Source organism: Genypterus blacodes, unplaced genomic scaffold, assembly GCF_046128005.1.
Source record: "Genypterus blacodes isolate CSIRO-AG114 ecotype Tasmania unplaced genomic scaffold, CSIRO-AGI_Gbla_v1 ptg000044l_1, whole genome shotgun sequence".
Classification (NCBI taxonomy): Eukaryota; Metazoa; Chordata; class Actinopteri; order Ophidiiformes; family Ophidiidae; genus Genypterus; species Genypterus blacodes.
Window position 1 is genome coordinate 392,740 of NW_027466857.1, and position 18,527 is coordinate 411,266.

An 18,527-nucleotide genomic window follows, 5' to 3' on the forward strand; every position below is an offset into this window, starting at 1 on the left:
ATCACGGACAGCGTCATTCTGGGCAAGCTGAACAGCTGGGTGGTGAGTGCAGTATCCCCGATCATCAGGAGAATGTGGCCGGGAACTAGAATTGCTGACGGAACAAGATACGTGAAAGTTAAATTCACGGAGACGGTCCAATCACTTCCATATTCGACCAAGTTTGAGACGGCTTTTGGAGCAGAGTTCTTCAGAGTTTTGCACGACAAACAGGTGAAAGTGTGCAGACAGTGCATACAGACTGGTCATATCCTGAGGGACTGTCCAGATTTCCTTTGTAGAAAATGTGGAGAGCAGGGGCACTATGCAAGGGAGTGCATGGGCAGAGGGAACAAATGCCAGAGCTGCAAAAAGGAGAGCAGCAGATGTGTTTGTGAGGACGTTGATCATGCTCCAGGGACGGGAGGAAAGCAACGTGAGGAGCAGGAAGAATCGAGAGAGAATATCTCTGAGAGGGAGGAGACCGAGAAGGATCGTGCGGAGGGGGAAGCGGAGAAAGGAAGAGACATACTGGAGTCGGACGGAGAGCAAGGAATGGAGGTGAGAGGATCGACAGCTGAGGTGCCGGGACATGGAGACGCAGCAGAGGGGCAGAGTGTGGATACATCGGAGAGAAAGGAGAGGAAGGTGAAAATTGTTCAACTTCAGCGGCCCCCAGAATCAGACTCAGAGATATGCTTGACGGGGTCTCAAGAGTCGGGGAACTCGGAGTCTGATATGGACCTCGGAAACAGCCAGGAGCTGGGGAAGAGAAGACTGCAATGGATGCTGAAGACAAGGGGATCAAAAAGAGGAAAAAGTAAGACGTGAACTGTAGCATAAAGATGATGGGCCTGATTTATCTCTATGTATTTACAATGTTAAAAATACTATCGCAAAACACAAACGGCTTAAGATGTATTAACAAGATGAGAGATGTTTTAAGGGTGGATACTTTTGACATCCTCTGTGTACAAGAGACTAGGTGGACAAGGGAGTGGAGAAGCTATCTGAGGGATACATGGGCTGGAAAAGTGTGGGCAAACAACGGTGTAAATGGACGAGCCGGAGTCGCTATTTTTGCGAAAGGAGATAAGATCCAAAATGTTAAGGAAATAGTGAAGGATGATGAGGGAAGGGTGATCGGTATTGAATTTATTTACAGGAATGTGCTTTACAAACTTTTGAATATTTATGCATCGAATGAGGACAACAAGCGTGGAATTTTCTTTGATCAACTAAAACCGCATTTGGGAGGGAACATTTGTGTAGTGGGGGATTTTAACTGTGCACTTACGAGGTTGGATATATCAAGCAACAATACATACAAAAGTGATATAAGTAGGAAATCGCTAAATGAGCTTTTTGACTATTTCAACCTGGTAGATCTGTGGAGGGTGCGCAATATGGGAGAAAGGGGCTTTTCCAGACGACAGACGGTTCTGGGGCACTTAAACAGTCCAGGATTGACTTATGTCTATTAGCATCTGGGCTGGAAAAAAAGATTTCAAAATGCTGGTATGAGTTCACAGGGTTTAGCGATCATGCAAGGTTATGGGTGGAGCTGGGGGAGAAAGAGCACAAAGGTGGAGGGTTATGGTGTTTAAATAACAGTGTTTTGCTGGATGGAAAATATAGGGAGAAAGTTGAAAATCTACTGAAAGAAAGAAAAAGAGAACTCGGGGGGGGTTGCATAAATATGGGGGAGTGGTGGGAGGAGGTGAAATTGCACATCAAAAAAGTGACAATAAACTATTGTAAAAATAAAATGGAGAAGGAAAGAAGGACTGAGTATAGTTTAAGAGACCAGATTAATAAAGAGCTGGAAAGGTCGATTGCAGAGGAAAACTTCAACAATCTAAAATATCTCATGCTGAGAAAACAATTAGATGAGCTTGAGAAGAAACGGAGCAGAGGGGCAGCTATCAGATCAAGGATGAAGGATATTTTAGAAGGGGAAAAGAATACAAGTTTCTTTTTAGGGCTTGAAAAAAGACAGCAAAAGAAAGCTCATCTGCAAAACCTGAAAAATGAAGAGGGTAAGACAATGGAGAAGACAGGGGAAATGCTGGAGGTGGCTCATAAACATTTTAAAAAACTTTTTTCAAAGATGGAGGTAAACTCTACAGACCACAGTGTTTTTGAAGGGATAGAAAAAAAATTAGGGGAAGAGGACAGAGCAGACTGTGATAAAAACATAACAGAGGAAGAATTGGAAAGAGCAATAAATGGTTTGAATAAGAACAAAAGTCCAGGGCTGGATGGGTTATCGGGGGAATTTTACATCACCTTTAAACAGGTGATAAAGCCAATTCTCCTGAGAATCTTTCAATGCATGGAGCGGGAGGGGAAAGCATCTGGGGACTTCTTCACGGGGCTAATCCGAGTGGTGTATAAGAATAAGGGTGACAAAGGGGATTTGGGGAATTATAGGCCAATTAGTCTGCTAAATACAGATTATAAAATACTGGCTAAAATCCTGGCAAACAGATTGAAGGAGGTGATAGGCACAGTGGTGAATCCCTGTCAGTGTTATGGTGTGGTAGGGAGAGACATTAGTGACATCATCTTATCGATCCAGGACATCTTTGACAAAATGAATCAGAAGGGAGGGCTGTACATAGGGGTTGATTTAGAGAAGGCGTTTGATAGGGTGGATCATGATTTTTTGTTTAAAACACTGGGAAAGATGGGTTTCGGGAAAGGTTTCACTAAATGGATTAGGTTAATATATAGGAATGCCATCAGTAGGGTGAAAATAAACGGGAGGTTAACTGAGAGCTTCGCTCTGGAGAGGTCAATCAGGCAAGGATGCCCGCTTTCAGCTATGTTATACTCCATAGCGGCAGAACCCTTGTCTGCCCTCATTAGGAGGGACCCAGGGATTTTGGGGATTGAAATGGAAGATAAAACGGACACGAAAATCTACCAGTACGCAGATGACATAAGTATTACGGTTAGGGATGAGAGGAGTGTAGACAGGGTGCTGCAGCATGTAGAGTGCTATGAGAGGGCATCTGGGGCCAAAATCAATGCGGAAAAAACCGAGCTAATGGGCTTTGGTGATGGTTTCGATTGTGTAAATAAATGGAATTTTGTAAAGAGAAATGAAATGGTGAAGGTTTTGGGTGTATACGTAGGTAAGAATCGAGATGCAGCAACAAAACAAACGTGGGGTGAAATAGAGGGAAAAATCAAAATGCGATTGGATTTCTGGTCCGGGAGGAAATTGAATCTAAGGGGTAAAGTGATAGTAACTAACGCCCTCCTCCTGTCCAAGTGTCAGTATGCGCTAAGAGTCTGTGAAATGCCGGACAGGGTAATAGGAAAGCTGAATGACATGATGAGTGCTTTCATCTGGAATAAAAAACAGCATTTGATAGCCAGGAAGGTGCTCATCAATGGGCAGAAGGAGGGCGGTTTGAAATTGGTGGACCTGAAAAGTAAAAAGCTTAGTGCACGGATTCGACTGTTAGGGAAATTTATGGGAAACGCAAAGATTTACGCGTGGCAGAAGTGCCTCGACTCTTGCCTACAGGGGTGGGATAATAGAGGAGTGTTTAATCTATGTAGGGAAACGGAGCAAAGGGAAAGAGCACAGGTTAATGCATTTACAGGGGAAATACTTGAAGCGTGGAATATTTTACTGGGGGATTTAAAGTTTAGATGTGAGACTGCGGAGCAGGTGTTACACCAACCAGTTTTCAGAAATCCGGCAATAAGGTGTCAGGGGAAGGTATTTTCAGGGAGGTACTTGGAGGAACTAGGTTTAAATCAGGTGAAGCACTTTATCCAAAGAGGTGGTGGATTTCTGCAGGAGGAAGTAATCCAGGAGGTCAGGGGAAGATTAGGGAAAGTGAGACCAATAGAGATCAAAAGACTATGCCAGAGAATTTTAGAGGGGTTACCTCGTAGCTGGGTGGCGCTGGTGAAGGGGAGGAGGGCAGAGAAGGCTCTGGAGTTGGTCAGTTTCTCCCTCATCCAAGGAGGGAAAGAGCATGACATACGATCAGTTAACTCCAAGATACTATATAGAGTGTTTTTGGGAAAGGAAAAGAAGAAAGCGGCAGCTGAGGAAGTATGGCTAAGGCAGTTCCATGGGCTTCAGAGGGAGCACATTTGGTCAGATCTAAATGTGAAGTTCATTTCATCAGAGTGCTTTGATACAAATTTCAGGCTCAGACACAATAGAATATTTGTCAATTTGGTGCTAAACCAGATAAATAGACTCAACAGCAAGGTTTGTGATATATGTGAGGTGGAAGTGGAGACATTTAGGCACTTTATTTTTGAATGTAAGGAGTTAAAAGTGTTTTTTGAGAAACTGGACCAATGCTTTCAAAAATGTAGAGTCACAATCACGGAAAAGGAAAAATGGGAGAGGTTTTTTCTATTTGGGTATAAGGAAAGGAAAGCAGGGGTGAACAAATGGCTTATCAATTACATTCTGAGTTATGCCAAACATGTCATCAGACTTCGGAGAAACTATTCACATTTCGAGGACAAAAAAGTGAACATCTGGAGATTTTTCTGTAACTTTATGAAAAGGAATGTGAGTCTGCTGTGGGATGGTGGGGACAAGACTTTCAAACAAAAGGTGCTGGAAGATAACTGTCTATTTGTGTGTGGAAATCAGGGTGGGGTGCAAATGTCAATAGGTCAAGGGTGAGGGGTGATGGGTGAAGGAAAAAAAAAGAAAAAAAAAAAAGATGTGATGAATGGTGTTATGGATTGTTGGAAATAATTTGATTTGATTTGAAATGACTTGTATTTACTTGTGTAAAATGTATTTGTAAAAATATTTATTTTTTTGATAATAAAAGAAAAAAAAAAAAACACGCCTGATCTCGTCTGATCTCGGAAGCTAAGCAGCGTCGGGCCAGGTTCGTACTTGGATGAGAGACCGCCTAGGAATACCCGGTGCCGTAAGCATTTTGGCCCTCTGAGCAGCAGGCCTCACCTGGTCCTCCTCCCTCATGTTTCACTCCCTCTGTCAACACCCAATGTCCCTCGGGAGAATAAAGTTGTATCTTATCTTATCTGAAATGTTAGTGTTCTTCTGATGAAGGCATCATGTAAATTGTGATATACATGAACTTGAGTGTAGTCATGTGTACACGGTGACTTGAACTGGGTCTGTCTCACCTATAAAGAGCCTCTGTGTGGCTGCTCTCCTCGTTTACGGCCATACCACTCTGAACACGCCTGATCTCTTCTGATCTCGGAAGCTAAGCAGCGTCGGGCCAGGTTAGTACTTGGATGGGAGACCGCCTGGGAATACCCGGTGCCGTAAGCATTTTGGCCCTCTGAGCAGCAGGCCTCACCTGGTCCTCCTCCCTCATGTTTCACTCCCTCTGTGAACAACCAATGTCCCTCGGGAGAATAAAGTGGTATCTTATCTTATCTTATATGAAAGCATACATTCAGAAAATGAGTATTGCACATGGGCATAATATGAGATGATTGAATGCACATGGGGAGTGAAGTACAGGAGCCACTGTGTGACGATGATGATGATGATGATGATGATGATGATGAGGATAAAAGTGAGCGTCAGAGATGTAAGTGGTCCCTCTGTATGTTCTATGTGATGATTATCAGTTTCATTAGGTAAGACTTCATTATCCAGAAATGTGTGTTTCTGATGAAGGCATCATGTAAATTGTGATATACATGAACTTGAGTGTAGTCATGTGTACACGGTGACTTGAACTGGGTCTGTCTCACCTATAAAGAGCCTCTGTGTGGCTGCTCTCCTCGTTTACGGCCATACCACTCTGAACACGCCCGATCTCGTCTGATCTCGGAAGCTAATCAGCGTCGGGCCAGGTTAGTACTTGGATGGGAGACCGCCTGGGAATACCCGGTGCCGTAAGCATTTTGGCCCTCTGACCAGCAGGCCTCACCTGGTCCTCCTCCCTCATGTTTCACTCCCTCTGTGAACACGCAATTTCCCTCGGGAGAATAAAGTTGTATCTTATCTTATCTGAAATGTTAGTGTTCTTCTGATGAAGGCATCATGTAAATTGTGATATACATGAACTTGAGTGTAGTCATGCGTACACGGTGACTTGAACTGGGTCTGTCTCACCTATAAAGAGCCTCTGTGTGGCTGCTCTCCTCGTTTACGGCCATACCACTCTGAACACGCCTGATCTCGTCTGATCTCGGAAGCTAAGCAGCGTCGGGCCAGGTTCGTACTTGGATAGGGGACCGCCTAGGAATACCAGGTGCCGTAAGCATTTTGGCCCTCTGAGCAGCAGGCCTCACCTGGTCCTCCTCCCTCATGTTTCACTCCCTCTGTCAACACCCAATGTCCCTCGGGAGAATAAAGTTGTATCTTATCTTATCTTATATGAAAGCATACATTCAGAAAATGAGTATGGCACATGGGCATAATATGAGATGATTGAATGCACATGAGAAGTGAAGTACACGAGCCACTGTGTGACGATGATGATGATGATGATGATGATGATGATGATGAAAGTGAGCGTCAGAGATGTTAGTGGTCCCTCTTTATGTTCTATGTGATGATTATCAGTTTCATTAGGTAAGACTTCATTATCCAGAAATGTGTGTTTCTGATGAAGGCATCATGTAAATTGTGATATACATGAACTTGAGTGTAGTCATGTGTACACGGTGACTTGAACTGGGTCTGTCTCACCTATAAAGAGCCTCTGTGTGGCTGCTCTCCTCGTTTACGGCCATACCACTCTGAACACGCCCGATCTCGTCTGATCTCGGAAGCTAAGCAGCGTCGTGCCAGGTTAGTACTTGGATGGGAGACCGCCTGGGAATACCCGGTGCAGTAAGCATTTTGGCCCCCTGAGCAGCAGGCCTCACCTGGTCCTCCTCCCTCATGTTTCACTCCCTCTGTGAACACGCAATTTCCCTCGGGAGAATAAAGTTGTATCTTATCTTATCTGAAATGTTAGTGTTTTTCTGATGAAGGCATCATGTAAATTGGGATATACATGAACTTGAGTGTAGTCATGCGTACACGGTGACTTGAACTGGGTCTGTCTCACCTATAAAGAGCCTCTGTGTGGCTGCTCTCCTCGTTTACGGCCATACCACTCTGAACATGCCTGATCTCGTCTGATCTCGGAAGCTAAGCAGCGTCGGGCCAGGTTCGTACTTGGATGAGAGACCGCCTAGGAATACCAGGTGCCGTAAGCATTTTGGCCCTCTGAGCAGCAGGCCTCACCTGGTCCTCCTCCCTCATGTTTCACTCCCTCTGTCAACACCCAATGTCCCTCGGGAGAATAAAGTTGTATCTTATCTTATCTTATATGAAAGCATACATTCAGAAAATGAGTATGGCACATGGGCATAATATGAGATGATTGAATGCACATGAGAAGTGAAGTACACGAGCCACTGTGTGACGATGATGATGATGATGATGATGATGATGATGATGAAAGTGAGCGTCAGAGATGTTAGTGGTCCCTCTTTATGTTCTATGTGATGATTATCAGTTTCATTAGGTAAGACTTCATTATCCAGAAATGTGTGTTTCTGATGAAGGCATCATGTAAATTGTGATATACATGAACTTGAGTGTAGTCATGTGTACACGGTGACTTGAACTGGGTCTGTCTCACCTATAAAGAGCCTCTGTGTGGCTGCTCTCCTCGTTTACGGCCATACCACTCTGAACACGCCCGATCTCGTCTGATCTCGGAAGCTAAGCAGTGTCGGGCCAGGTTAGTACTTGGATGGGAGACCGCCTGGGAATACCCGGTGCCGTAAGCATTTTGGCCCTCCGAGCAGCAGGCCTCACCTGGTCTTCCTCCCTCATGTTTCACTCCCTCTGTCAACACGCAATTTCCCTCGGGAGAATAAAGTTGTATCTTATCTTATCTGAAATGTTAGTGTTCTTCTGATGAAGGCATCATGTAAATTGTGATATACATGAACTTGAGTGTAGTCATGTGTACACGGTGACTTGAACTGGGTCTGTCTCACCTATAAAGAGCCTCTGTGTGGCTGCTCTCATCGTTTACGGCCATACCACTCTGAACACGCCTGATCTCGTCTGATCTCGGAAGCTAAGCAGCGTCGGGCCAGGTTAGTACTTGGATGGGAGACCGCCTGGGAATACCCGGTGCCGTAAGCATTTTGGCCCTCTGAGCAGCAGGCCTCACCTGGTCCTCCTCCCTCATGTTTCACTCCCTCTGTGAACAACCAATGTCCCTCGGGAGAATAAAGTGGTATCTTATCTTATCTTATATGAAAGCATACATTCAGAAAATGAGTATTGCACATGGGCATAATATGAGATGATTGAATGCACATGGGGAGTGAAGTACAGGAGCCACTGTGTGACGATGATGATGATGATGATGATGATGATGATGAGGATAAAAGTGAGCGTCAGAGATGTAAGTGGTCCCTCTGTATGTTCTATGTGATGATTATCAGTTTCATTAGGTAAGACTTTATTATCCAGAAATGTGTGTTTCTGATGAAGGCATCATGTAAATTGTGATATACATGAACTTGAGTGTAGTCATGTGTACACGGTGACTTGAACTGGGTCTGTCTCACCTATAAAGAGCCTCTGTGTGGCTGCTCTCCTCGTTTACGGCCATACCACTCTGAACACGCCCGATCTCGTCTGATCTCGGAAGCTAATCAGCGTCGGGCCAGGTTAGTACTTGGATGGGAGACCGCCTGGGAATACCCGGTGCCGTAAGCATTTTGGCCCTCTGACCAGCAGGCCTCACCTGGTCCTCCTCCCTCATGTTTCACTCCCTCTGTGAACACGCAATTTCCCTCGGGAGAATAAAGTTGTATCTTATCTTATCTTATATGAAAGCATACATTCAGAAAATGAGTATGGCACATGGGCATAATATGAGATGATTGAATGCACATGAGAAGTGAAGTACACGAGCCACTGTCTGACGATGATGATGATGATGATGATGATGATGATGATGAAAGTGAGCGTCAGAGATGTTAGTGGTCCCTCTTTATGTTCTATGTGATGATTATCAGTTTCATTAGGTAAGACTTCATTATCCAGAAATGTGTGTTTCTGATGAAGGCATCATGTAAATTGTGATATACATGAACTTGAGTGTAGTCATGTGTACACGGTGACTTGAACTGGGTCTGTCTCACCTATAAAGAGCCTCTGTGTGGCTGCTCTCCTCGTTTACGGCCATACCACTCTGAACACGCCCGATCTCGTCTGATCTGGGAAGCTAAGCAGTGTCGGGCCAGGTTAGTACTTGGATGGGAGACCGCCTGGGAATACCCGGTGCCGTAAGCATTTTGGCCCTCTGAGCAGCAGGCCTCACCTGGTCTTCCTCCCTCATGTTTCACTCCCTCTGTCAACACGCAATTTCCCTCGGGAGAATAAAGTTGTATCTTATCTTATCTGAAATGTTAGTGTTCTTCTGATGAAGGCATCATGTAAATTGTGATATACATGAACTTGAGTGTAGTCATGTGTACACGGTGACTTGAACTGGGTCTGTCTCACCTATAAAGAGCCTCTGTGTGGCTGCTCTCATCGTTTACGGCCATACCACTCTGAACACGCCTGATCTCGTCTGATCTCCGAAGCTAAGCAGCGTCTGGCCAGGTTAGTACTTGGATGGGAGACCGCCTGGGAATACCCGGTGCCGTAAGCATTTTGGCCCTCTGAGCAGCAGGCCTCACCTGGTCCTCCTCCCTCATGTTTCACTCCCTCTGTGAACAACCAATGTCCCTCGGGAGAATAAAGTGGTATCTTATCTTATCTTATATGAAAGCATACATTCAGAAAATGAGTATTGCACATGGGCATAATATGAGAAGATTGAATGCACATGAGAAGTGAAGTACACGAGCCACTGTGTGATGATGATGATGATGATGATGATGATGATGATGAAAGTGAGGGTCAGAGATGTTAGTGGTCCCTCTTTATGTTCTATGTGATGATTATCAGTTACATTAGGTAAGACTTCATTATCCAGAAATGTGTGTTTCTGATGAAGGCATCATGTAAATTGTGATATACATGAACTTGAGTGTAGTCATGTGTACACGGTGACTTGAACTGGGTCTGTCTCACCTATAAAGAGCCTCTGTGTGGCTGCGCTCCTCGTTTACGGCCATACCACTCTGAACACGGAAGTAAGAGGAGGTGTGTGTGAGCTCCAGGCGTGCGTGTATTTTGACTGATCCTGTGCGGCAATTTTGATTTTGAGTTTAAACTGTGGCGTTTCTTTAAGCCCAGATTTTTCGTTTCTTTGATAGCTCGGTTTTTGGAGCCACCCCCAGCAGTTTTGACTGTCTGGGGGACACTTTAAGTTATTTATTTGTTTGTTTGGTTTGTGTTTTCCTGATGGAAAATAGTTTATACTGTGCTCCAAGTATGGTGAGAACCAGAGGAAAGGGAGCCAGAGTCGCTGCACCGGGCCCGGACCGGACGGCCGAGGCAAACGAGCCGATGGTGAAAGACGATCGGGCGTACAGGACCGTGGACGGTCAGAATATGACGGGAGAAATGGAGGACACACGTGCGGTGACAGCTCCTGACGTAGCCGAAAATGCGGAAGGAGGAAGAGGGCAGGAGAGAGAAATCATCAGAGAGGAAGAGATACGGATTATTAAGGATAAAGCTGAAGAGTTTCAGCAAAATTTAACGCTCGCCCTGGAGCTGATTGGAGAAGATAAAGTGACCGCAATGGAGCTGATCCAGGCAATACAAGACACTTGTGGGAAAATCATCGCCTGCCGGTACACGGGCAGAAATAAATATGAGATCACAATGAATCACCCGAAGGGGAAAGAAAGACTATTGGACGGCATAAAAATTGGACAGACCGCGATCATGTCCAAGGAGTTATGTAATGATGAGCTGGTGGTCTCGTTTCTGGGGCTGCCGGCGTATATCACGGACAGCGTCATTCTGGGCAAGCTGAACAGCTGGGGAGTAAGTGCAGTATCCCCGATCATCAGGAGAATGTGGCCGGGAACTAGAATTGCTGACGGAACAAGATACGTGAAAGTTAAATTCACGGAGACGGTCCAATCACTTCCATATTCGACCAAGTTTGAGACGGCTTTTGGAGCAGAGTTCTTCAGAGTTTTGCACGACAAACAGGTGAAAGTGTGCAGACAGTGCATACAGACTGGTCATATCCTGAGGGACTGTCCAGATTTCCTTTGTAGAAAATGTGGAGAGCAGGGGCACTATGCAAGGGAGTGCATGGGCAGAGGGAACAAATGCCAGAGCTGCAAAAAGGAGAGCAGCAGATGTGTTTGTGAGGACGTTGATCATGCTCCAGGGACGGGAGGAAAGCAACGTGAGGAGCAGGAAGAATCGAGAGAGAATATCTCTGAGAGGGAGGAGACCGAGAAGGATCGTGCGGAGGGGGAAGCGGAGAAAGGAAGAGACATACTGGAGGCGGATGGAGAGCAAGGAATGGAGGTGAGAGGATCGACAGCTGAGGTGCCGGGACATGGAGACGCAGCAGAGGGGCAGAGTGTGGATACATCGGAGAGAAAGGAGAGGAAGGTGAAAATTGTTCAACTTCAGCAGCCCCCAGAATCAGACTCAGAGATATGCTTGACGGGGTCTCAAGAGTCGGGGAACTCGGAGTCTGATATGGACCTCGGAAACAGCCAGGAGCTGGGGAAGAGAAGACTGCAATGGATGCTGAAGACAAGGGGATCAAAAAGAGGAAAAAGTAAGACGTGAACTGTAGCATAAAGATGATGGGCCTGATTTATCTCTATGTATTTACAATGTTAAAAATACTATCGCAAAACACAAACGGCTTAAGATGTATTAACAAGATGCGAGATGTTTTAAGGGTGGATACTTTTGACATCCTCTGTGTACAAGAGACTAAGTGGACAAGGGAGGGGAGAAGCTATCTGAGGGATACATGGGCTGGAAAAGTGTGGGCAAACAACGGTGTAAATGGACGAGCCGGAGTCGCTATTTTTGCTAAAGGAGATAAGATCCAAAATGTTAAGGAAATAGTGAAGGATGATGAGGGAAGGGTGATCGGTATTGAATTTATTTACAGGAATGTGCTTTACAAACTTTTGAATATTTATGCACCGAATGAGGACAACAAGCGTGGAATTTTCTTTGATCAACTAAAACCGCATTTGGGAGGGAACATTTGTGTAGTGGGGGATTTTAACTGTGCACTTACGAGGTTGGATATATCAAGCAACAATACATACAAAAGTGATATAAGTAGGAAATCGCTAAATGAGCTTTTTGACTATTTCAACCTGGTAGATCTGTGGAGGGTGCGCAATATGGGAGAAAGGGGCTTTTCCAGACGACAGACGGTTCTGGGGAAACTTAAACAGTCCAGGATTGACTTATGTCTATTAGCATCTGGGCTGGAAAAAAAGATTTCAAAATGCTGGTATGAGTTCACAGGGTTTAGCGATCATGCAAGGTTATGGGTGGAGCTGGGGGAGAAAGAGCACAAAGGTGGAGGGTTATGGTGTTTAAATAACAGTGTTTTGCTGGATGGAAAATATAGGGAGAAAGTTGAAAATCTACTGAAAGAAAGAAAAAGAGAACTCGGGGGGGGTTGCATAAATATGGGGGAGTGGTGGGAGGAGGTGAAATTGCACATCAAAAAAGTGACAATAAACTATTGTAAAAATAAAATGGAGAAGGAAAGAAGGACTGAGTATAGTTTAAGAGACCAGATTAATAAAGAGCTGGAAAGGTCGATTGCAGAGGAAAACTTCAACAATCTAAAATATCTCATGCTGAGAAAACAATTAGATGAGCTTGAGAAGAAACGGAGCAGAGGGGCAGCTATCAGATCAAGGATGAAGGATATTTTAGAAGGGGAAAAGAATACAAGTTTCTTTTTAGGGCTTGAAAAAAGACAGCAAAAGAAAGCTCATCTGCAAAACCTGAAAAATGAAGAGGGTAAGACAATGGAGAAGACAGGGGAAATGCTGGAGGTGGCTCATAAACATTTTAAAAAACTTTTTTCAAAGATGGAGGTAAGCTCTACAGACCACAGTGTTTTTGAAGGGATAGAAAAAAAATTAGGGGAAGAGGACAGAGCAGACTGTGATAAAAACATAACAGAGGAAGAATTGGAAAGAGCAATAAATGGTTTGAATAAGAACAAAAGTCCAGGGCTGGATGGGTTATCGGGGGAATTTTACATCACCTTTAAACAGGTGATAAAGCCAATTCTCCTGAGAATCTTTCAATGCATGGAGCGGGAGGGGAAAGCATCTGGGGACTTCTTCACGGGGCTAATCCGAGTGGTGTATAAGAATAAGGGTGACAAAGGTGATTTGGGGAATTATAGGCCAATTAGTCTGCTAAATACAGATTATAAAATACTGGCTAAAATCCTGGCAAACAGATTGAAGGAGGTGATAGGCACAGTGGTGAATCCCTGTCAGTGTTATGGTGTGGTAGGGAGAGACATTAGTGACATCATCTTATCTATCCAGGACATCTTTGACAAAATGAATCAGAAGGGAGGGCTGTACATAGGGGTTGATTTAGAGAAGGCGTTTGATAGGGTGGATCATGATTTTTTGTTTAAAACACTGGGAAAGATGGGTTTCGGGGAAGGTTTCACTAAATGGATTAGGTTAATATATAGGAATGCCATCAGTAGGGTGAAAATAAACGGGAGGTTAACTGAGAGCTTCGCTCTGGAGAGGTCAATCAGGCAAGGATGCCCGCTTTCAGCTATGTTATACTCCATAGCGGCAGAACCCTTGTCTGCCCTCATTAGGAGGGACCCAGGGATTTTGGGGATTGAAATGGAAGATAAAACGGACACGAAAATCTACCAGTACGCAGATGACATAAGTATTACGGTTAGGGATGAGAGGAGTGTAGACAGGGTGCTGCAGCATGTAGAGTGCTATGAGAGGGCATCTGGGGCCAAAATCAATGCGGAAAAAACCGAGCTAATGGGCTTTGGTGATGGTTTCGATTGTGTAAATAAATGGAATTTTGTAAAGAGAAATGAAATGGTGAAGGTTTTGGGTGTATACGTAGGTAAGAATCGAGATGCAGCAACAAAACAAACGTGGGGTGAAATAGAGGGAAAAATCAAAATGCGATTGGATTTCTGGTCCGGGAGGAAATTGAATCTAAGGGGTAAAGTGATAGTAACTAACGCCCTCCTCCTGTCCAAGTGTCAGTATGCGCTAAGAGTCTGTGAAATGCCGGACAGGGTAATAGGAAAGCTGAATGACATGATGAGTGCTTTCATCTGGAATAAAAAACAGCATTTGATAGCCAGGAAGGTGCTCATCAATGGGCAGAAGGAGGGCGGTTTGAAATTGGTGGACCTGAAAAGTAAAAAGCTTAGTGCACGGATTCGACTGTTAGGGAAATTTATGGGAAACGCAAAGATTTACGCGTGGCAGAAGTGCCTCGACTCTTGCCTACAGGGGTGGGATAATAGAGGAGTGTTTAATCTATGTAGGGAAACGGAGCAAAGGGAAAGAGCACAGGTTAATGCATTTACAGGGGAAATACTTGAAGCGTGGAATATTTTACTGGGGGATTTAAAGTTTAGATGTGAGACTGCGGAGCAGGTGTTACACCAACCAGTTTTCAGAAATCCGGCAATAAGGTGTCAGGGGAAGGTATTTTCAGGGAGGTACTTGGAGGAACTAGGTTTAAATCAGGTGAAGCACTTTATCCAAAGAGGTGGTGGATTTCTGCAGGAGGAAGTAATCCAGGAGGTCAGGGGAAGATTAGGGAAAGTGAGACCAATAGAGATCAAAAGACTATGCCAGAGAATTTTAGAGGGGTTACCTCGTAGCTGGGTGGCGCTGGTGAAGGGGAGGAGGGCAGAGAAGGCTCTGGAGTTGGTCAGTTTCTCCCTCATCCAAGGAGGGAAAGAGCATGACATACGATCAGTTAACTCCAAGATACTATATAGAGTGTTTTTGGGAAAGGAAAAGACGAAAGCGGCAGCTGAGGAAGTATGGCTAAGGCAGTTCCATGGGCTTCAGAGGGAGCACATTTGGTCAGATCTAAATGTGAAGTTCATTTCATCAGAGTGCTTTGATACAAATTTCAGGCTCAGACACAATAGAATATTTGTCAATTTGGTGCTAAACCAGATAAATAGACTCAACAGCAAGGTTTGTGATATATGTGAGGTGGAAGTGGAGACATTTAGGCACTTTATTTTTGAATGTAAGGAGTTAAAAGTGTTTTTTGAGAAACTGGACCAATGCTTTCAAAAATGTAGAGTCACAATCACGGAAAAGGAAAAATGGGAGAGGTTTTTTCTATTTGGGTATAAGGAAAGGAAAGCAGGGGTGAACAAATGGCTTATCAATTACATTCTGAGTTATGCCAAACATGTCATCAGACTTCGGAGAAACTATTCACATTTCGAGGACAAAAAAGTGAACATCTGGAGATTTTTCTGTAACTTTATGAAAAGGAATGTGAGTCTGCTGTGGGATGGTGGGGACAAGAATTTCAAACAAAAGGTGCTGGAAGATAACTGTCTATTTGTGTGTGGAAATCAGGGTGGGGTGCAAATGTCAATAGGTCAAGGGTGAGGGGTGATGGGTGAAGGAAAAAAAAAAAAAAAAAAAAAGATGTGATGAATGGTGTTATGGATTGTTGGAAATAATTTGATTTGATTTGAAATGACTTGTATTTACTTGTGTAAAATGTATTTGTAAAAATATTTATTTTTTGATAATAAAAGAGAAAAAAAAAACACGCACAATCTCGGATGCTAAGCAGCGTCGGGCCAGGTTAGTACTTGGATGGGAGACCGCCTGGGAATACCCGGTGCCGTAAGCATTTTGGCCCTCTGAGCAGCAGGCCTCACCTGGTCCTCCTCCCTCATGTTTCACTCCCTCTGTCAACACGCAATTTCCCTCGGGAGAATAAAGTTGTATCTTATCTTTTCTGAAATGTTAGTGTTCTTCTGATGAAGGCATCATGTAAATCGTGATATACATGAACTTGAGTGTAGTCATGTGTACACGGTGACTTGAACTGGGTCTGTCTCACCTATAAAGAGCCTCTGTGTGGCTGCTCTCCTCGTTTACGGCCATACCACTCTGAACACGCCCGATCTCGTCTGATCTCGGAAGCTAAGCAGCGTCGGGCCAGGTTAGCACTTGGATGGGAGACCGCCTGGGAATACCTGGTGCAGTAAGCATTTTGGCCCTCTGAGCAGCAGGCCTCACCTGGTCCTCCTCCCTCATGTTTCTCTCCCTCTGAGAACACGCAATTTCCCTCGGGAGAATAAAGTTGTATCTTATCTTATCAGAAATGTTAGTGTTCTTCTGATGAAGGCATCATGTAAATTGTGATATACATGAACTTGAGTGTAGTCATGTGTACACGGTGACTTGAACTGGGTCTGTCTCACCTATAAAGAGCCTCTGTGTGGCTGCTCTCCTCGTTTACGGACATACCACTCTGAACACGCCCGATCTCGTCTGATCTCGGAAGCTAATCAGCGTCGGGCCAGGTTAGTACTTGGATGGGAGACAGCCTGGGAATACCCGGTGCAGTAAGCATTTTGGCCCTCTGAGCAGCAGGCCTCACCTGGTCCTCCTCGTTTCACTCCCTCTGTGAACACGCAATTTCCCTCGGGAGAATAAAGTTGTATCTTATCTTATCAGAAATGTTAGTGTTCTTCTGATGAAGGCATCATGTAAATTGTGATATACATGAACTTGAGTGTAGTCATGTGTACACGGTGACTTGAACTGGGTCTGTCTCACCTATAAAGAGCCTCTGTGTGGCTGCTCTCCTCGTTTACGGCCATACCACTCTGAACACGCCCGATCTCGTCTAATCTCGGAAGCTAATCAGCGTCGGGCCAGGTTAGTACTTGGATGGGAGACCGCCTGGGAATACCCGGTGCCGTAAGCATTTTGGCCCTCTGAGCAGCAGGCCTCACCTGGTCCTCCTCCCTCATGTTTCACTCCCTCTGTCAACACCCAATTTCCCTCGGGAGAATAAAGTTGTATCTTATCTTATCTGAAATGTTAGTGTTTTTCTGATGAAGGCATCATGTAAATTGGGATATACATGAACTTGAGTGTAGTCATGCGTACACGGTGACTTGAACTGGGTCTGTGTCACCTATAAAGAGCCTCTGTGTGGCTGCTCTCCTCGTTTACGGCCATACCACTCTGAACACGCCCGATCTCTTCTGATCTCGGAAGCTAATCAGCGTCGGGCCAGGTTAGTACTTAGATGGGAGACCGCTTGGGAATACCCGGTGCCGTAAGCATTTTGGCCCTCTGAGCAGCAGGCCTCACCTGGTCCTCCTCCCTCATGTTACACTCCCTCTGTCAACACGCAATTTCCCTCGGGAGAATAAAGTTGTATCTTATCTTATCTTATATGAAAGCATACATTCAGAAAATGAGTATTGCACATGGGCATAATATGAGAAGATTGAATGCACATGAGAAGTGAAGTACACGAGCCACTGTGTGACGATGATGATGATGATGATGATGATGATGATGATGATGATGAAAGTGCGCAGCATCCAGGCAGAAATGCCATCAATGTGTGTAAATTTGGGGTAAATTGGGGAATATTGAAAATTTTCTAAAAATGTTGACCCGGGTCATCAATTTTTGAAACTGGAGAAAACTTTAAAAGCCAATATCTGTGACAAGGAAGGAGATAGAGAGCTAAAATTGCAGACGCAGCATCCAGGCAGAAATGCCATCAATGTGTGTAAATTTGGGGCAAATTGGGGAATATTGAAAATTTTCTAAAAATGTGGTCATCGATTTTTGAAACTGGAGATACTTGAAAAGCCCATATCTGTGACAAGGAAGGAGATAGAGAGCTAAAATTTCAGACGCAGCATCCAGGCAGAAATGCCATCAATGTGTGTAAATTGGGGCAAATTGGGGAATATTGAAAATTTTGGAAAAAAGTTGACACCCGGGTCATCGATTTTTGAAACTGGAGAAAACTTTAAAAGCCCATATCTGTGACAAGGAAGGAGATAGAGAGCTAAAATTTCAGACGCAGCATCCAGACAGAAATGCCATCAATTTGTGTAAATTTGGGGCAAATTGGGGAATATTGAAAATTTTCTAAAAATGTTGACCCGCGGGTCATCGATTCTTGAAACTAGAGAAAACTTGAAAAGCCCATATCTGTGAAAAGGAAGGAGATAGAGGCTTCTGTGTTCTTCTGATGAAGGCATCATGTAAATTGTGATATACATGAACTTGAGTGTAGTCATGTGTACACGGTGACTTGAACTGGGTCTGTCTCACCTATAAAGAGCCTCTGTGTGGCTGCGCTCCTCGTTTACGGCCATACCACTCTGAACACGGAAGTAAGAGGAGGTGTGTGTGAGCTCCAGGCGTGCGTGTATTTTGACTGATCCTGTGCGGCAATTTTGATTTTGAGTTTAAACTGTGGCGTTTCTTTAAGCCCAGATTTTTCGTTTCTTTGATAGCTCGGTTTTTGGAGCCACCCCCAGCAGTTTTGACTGTCTGGGGGACACTTTAAGTTATTTGTTTGTTTGGTTTGTGTTTTCCTGATGGAAAATAGTTTATAC

At 44.5% G+C, this 18,527-nt stretch overlaps 12 non-coding genes and 2 pseudogenes across 12 annotated transcripts; all 14 read left to right on the forward strand.

Annotated features, from left to right (window-relative positions):
• The first annotated feature begins 5,156 nt into the window (after nt 1-5,156).
• On the forward strand, nt 5,157-5,275 carry LOC142999679 (5S ribosomal RNA). The gene has a single exon (XR_012963355.1). It is a non-coding gene; the product is annotated as a 5S ribosomal RNA (ribosomal RNA).
• A 463-nt stretch (nt 5,276-5,738) lies between these two features.
• On the forward strand, nt 5,739-5,857 carry LOC142999976 (5S ribosomal RNA). The gene has a single exon (XR_012963571.1). It is a non-coding gene; the product is annotated as a 5S ribosomal RNA (ribosomal RNA).
• A 245-nt stretch (nt 5,858-6,102) lies between these two features.
• On the forward strand, nt 6,103-6,221 carry LOC142999863 (5S ribosomal RNA). Its single transcript, XR_012963534.1, has one exon. It is a non-coding gene; the product is annotated as a 5S ribosomal RNA (ribosomal RNA).
• Nucleotides 6,222-6,681: 460 nt separating this feature from the next.
• On the forward strand, nt 6,682-6,800 carry LOC142999852 (5S ribosomal RNA). Its single transcript, XR_012963523.1, has one exon. It is a non-coding gene; the product is annotated as a 5S ribosomal RNA (ribosomal RNA).
• Nucleotides 6,801-7,045: 245 nt separating this feature from the next.
• Nucleotides 7,046-7,164, forward strand: LOC142999895 (5S ribosomal RNA; annotated as a pseudogene).
• A 460-nt stretch (nt 7,165-7,624) lies between these two features.
• Nucleotides 7,625-7,743, forward strand: LOC142999657 (5S ribosomal RNA). Its single transcript, XR_012963335.1, has one exon. It is a non-coding gene; the product is annotated as a 5S ribosomal RNA (ribosomal RNA).
• A 245-nt stretch (nt 7,744-7,988) lies between these two features.
• Nucleotides 7,989-8,107, forward strand: LOC142999768 (5S ribosomal RNA). The gene has a single exon (XR_012963440.1). It is a non-coding gene; the product is annotated as a 5S ribosomal RNA (ribosomal RNA).
• A 463-nt stretch (nt 8,108-8,570) lies between these two features.
• LOC142999980 (5S ribosomal RNA) lies at nt 8,571-8,689 on the forward strand. The gene has a single exon (XR_012963574.1). It is a non-coding gene; the product is annotated as a 5S ribosomal RNA (ribosomal RNA).
• Nucleotides 8,690-9,149: 460 nt separating this feature from the next.
• On the forward strand, nt 9,150-9,268 carry LOC142999729 (5S ribosomal RNA). Its single transcript, XR_012963403.1, has one exon. It is a non-coding gene; the product is annotated as a 5S ribosomal RNA (ribosomal RNA).
• Nucleotides 9,269-9,513: 245 nt separating this feature from the next.
• On the forward strand, nt 9,514-9,632 carry LOC142999846 (5S ribosomal RNA). Its single transcript, XR_012963517.1, has one exon. It is a non-coding gene; the product is annotated as a 5S ribosomal RNA (ribosomal RNA).
• A 6,391-nt stretch (nt 9,633-16,023) lies between these two features.
• Nucleotides 16,024-16,142, forward strand: LOC142999830 (5S ribosomal RNA). The gene has a single exon (XR_012963501.1). It is a non-coding gene; the product is annotated as a 5S ribosomal RNA (ribosomal RNA).
• A 245-nt stretch (nt 16,143-16,387) lies between these two features.
• Nucleotides 16,388-16,506, forward strand: LOC142999938 (5S ribosomal RNA; annotated as a pseudogene).
• A 239-nt stretch (nt 16,507-16,745) lies between these two features.
• Nucleotides 16,746-16,864, forward strand: LOC142999782 (5S ribosomal RNA). Its single transcript, XR_012963454.1, has one exon. It is a non-coding gene; the product is annotated as a 5S ribosomal RNA (ribosomal RNA).
• Nucleotides 16,865-17,109: 245 nt separating this feature from the next.
• LOC142999752 (5S ribosomal RNA) lies at nt 17,110-17,228 on the forward strand. The gene has a single exon (XR_012963425.1). It is a non-coding gene; the product is annotated as a 5S ribosomal RNA (ribosomal RNA).
• Nucleotides 17,229-18,527: the final 1,299 nt, after the last annotated feature.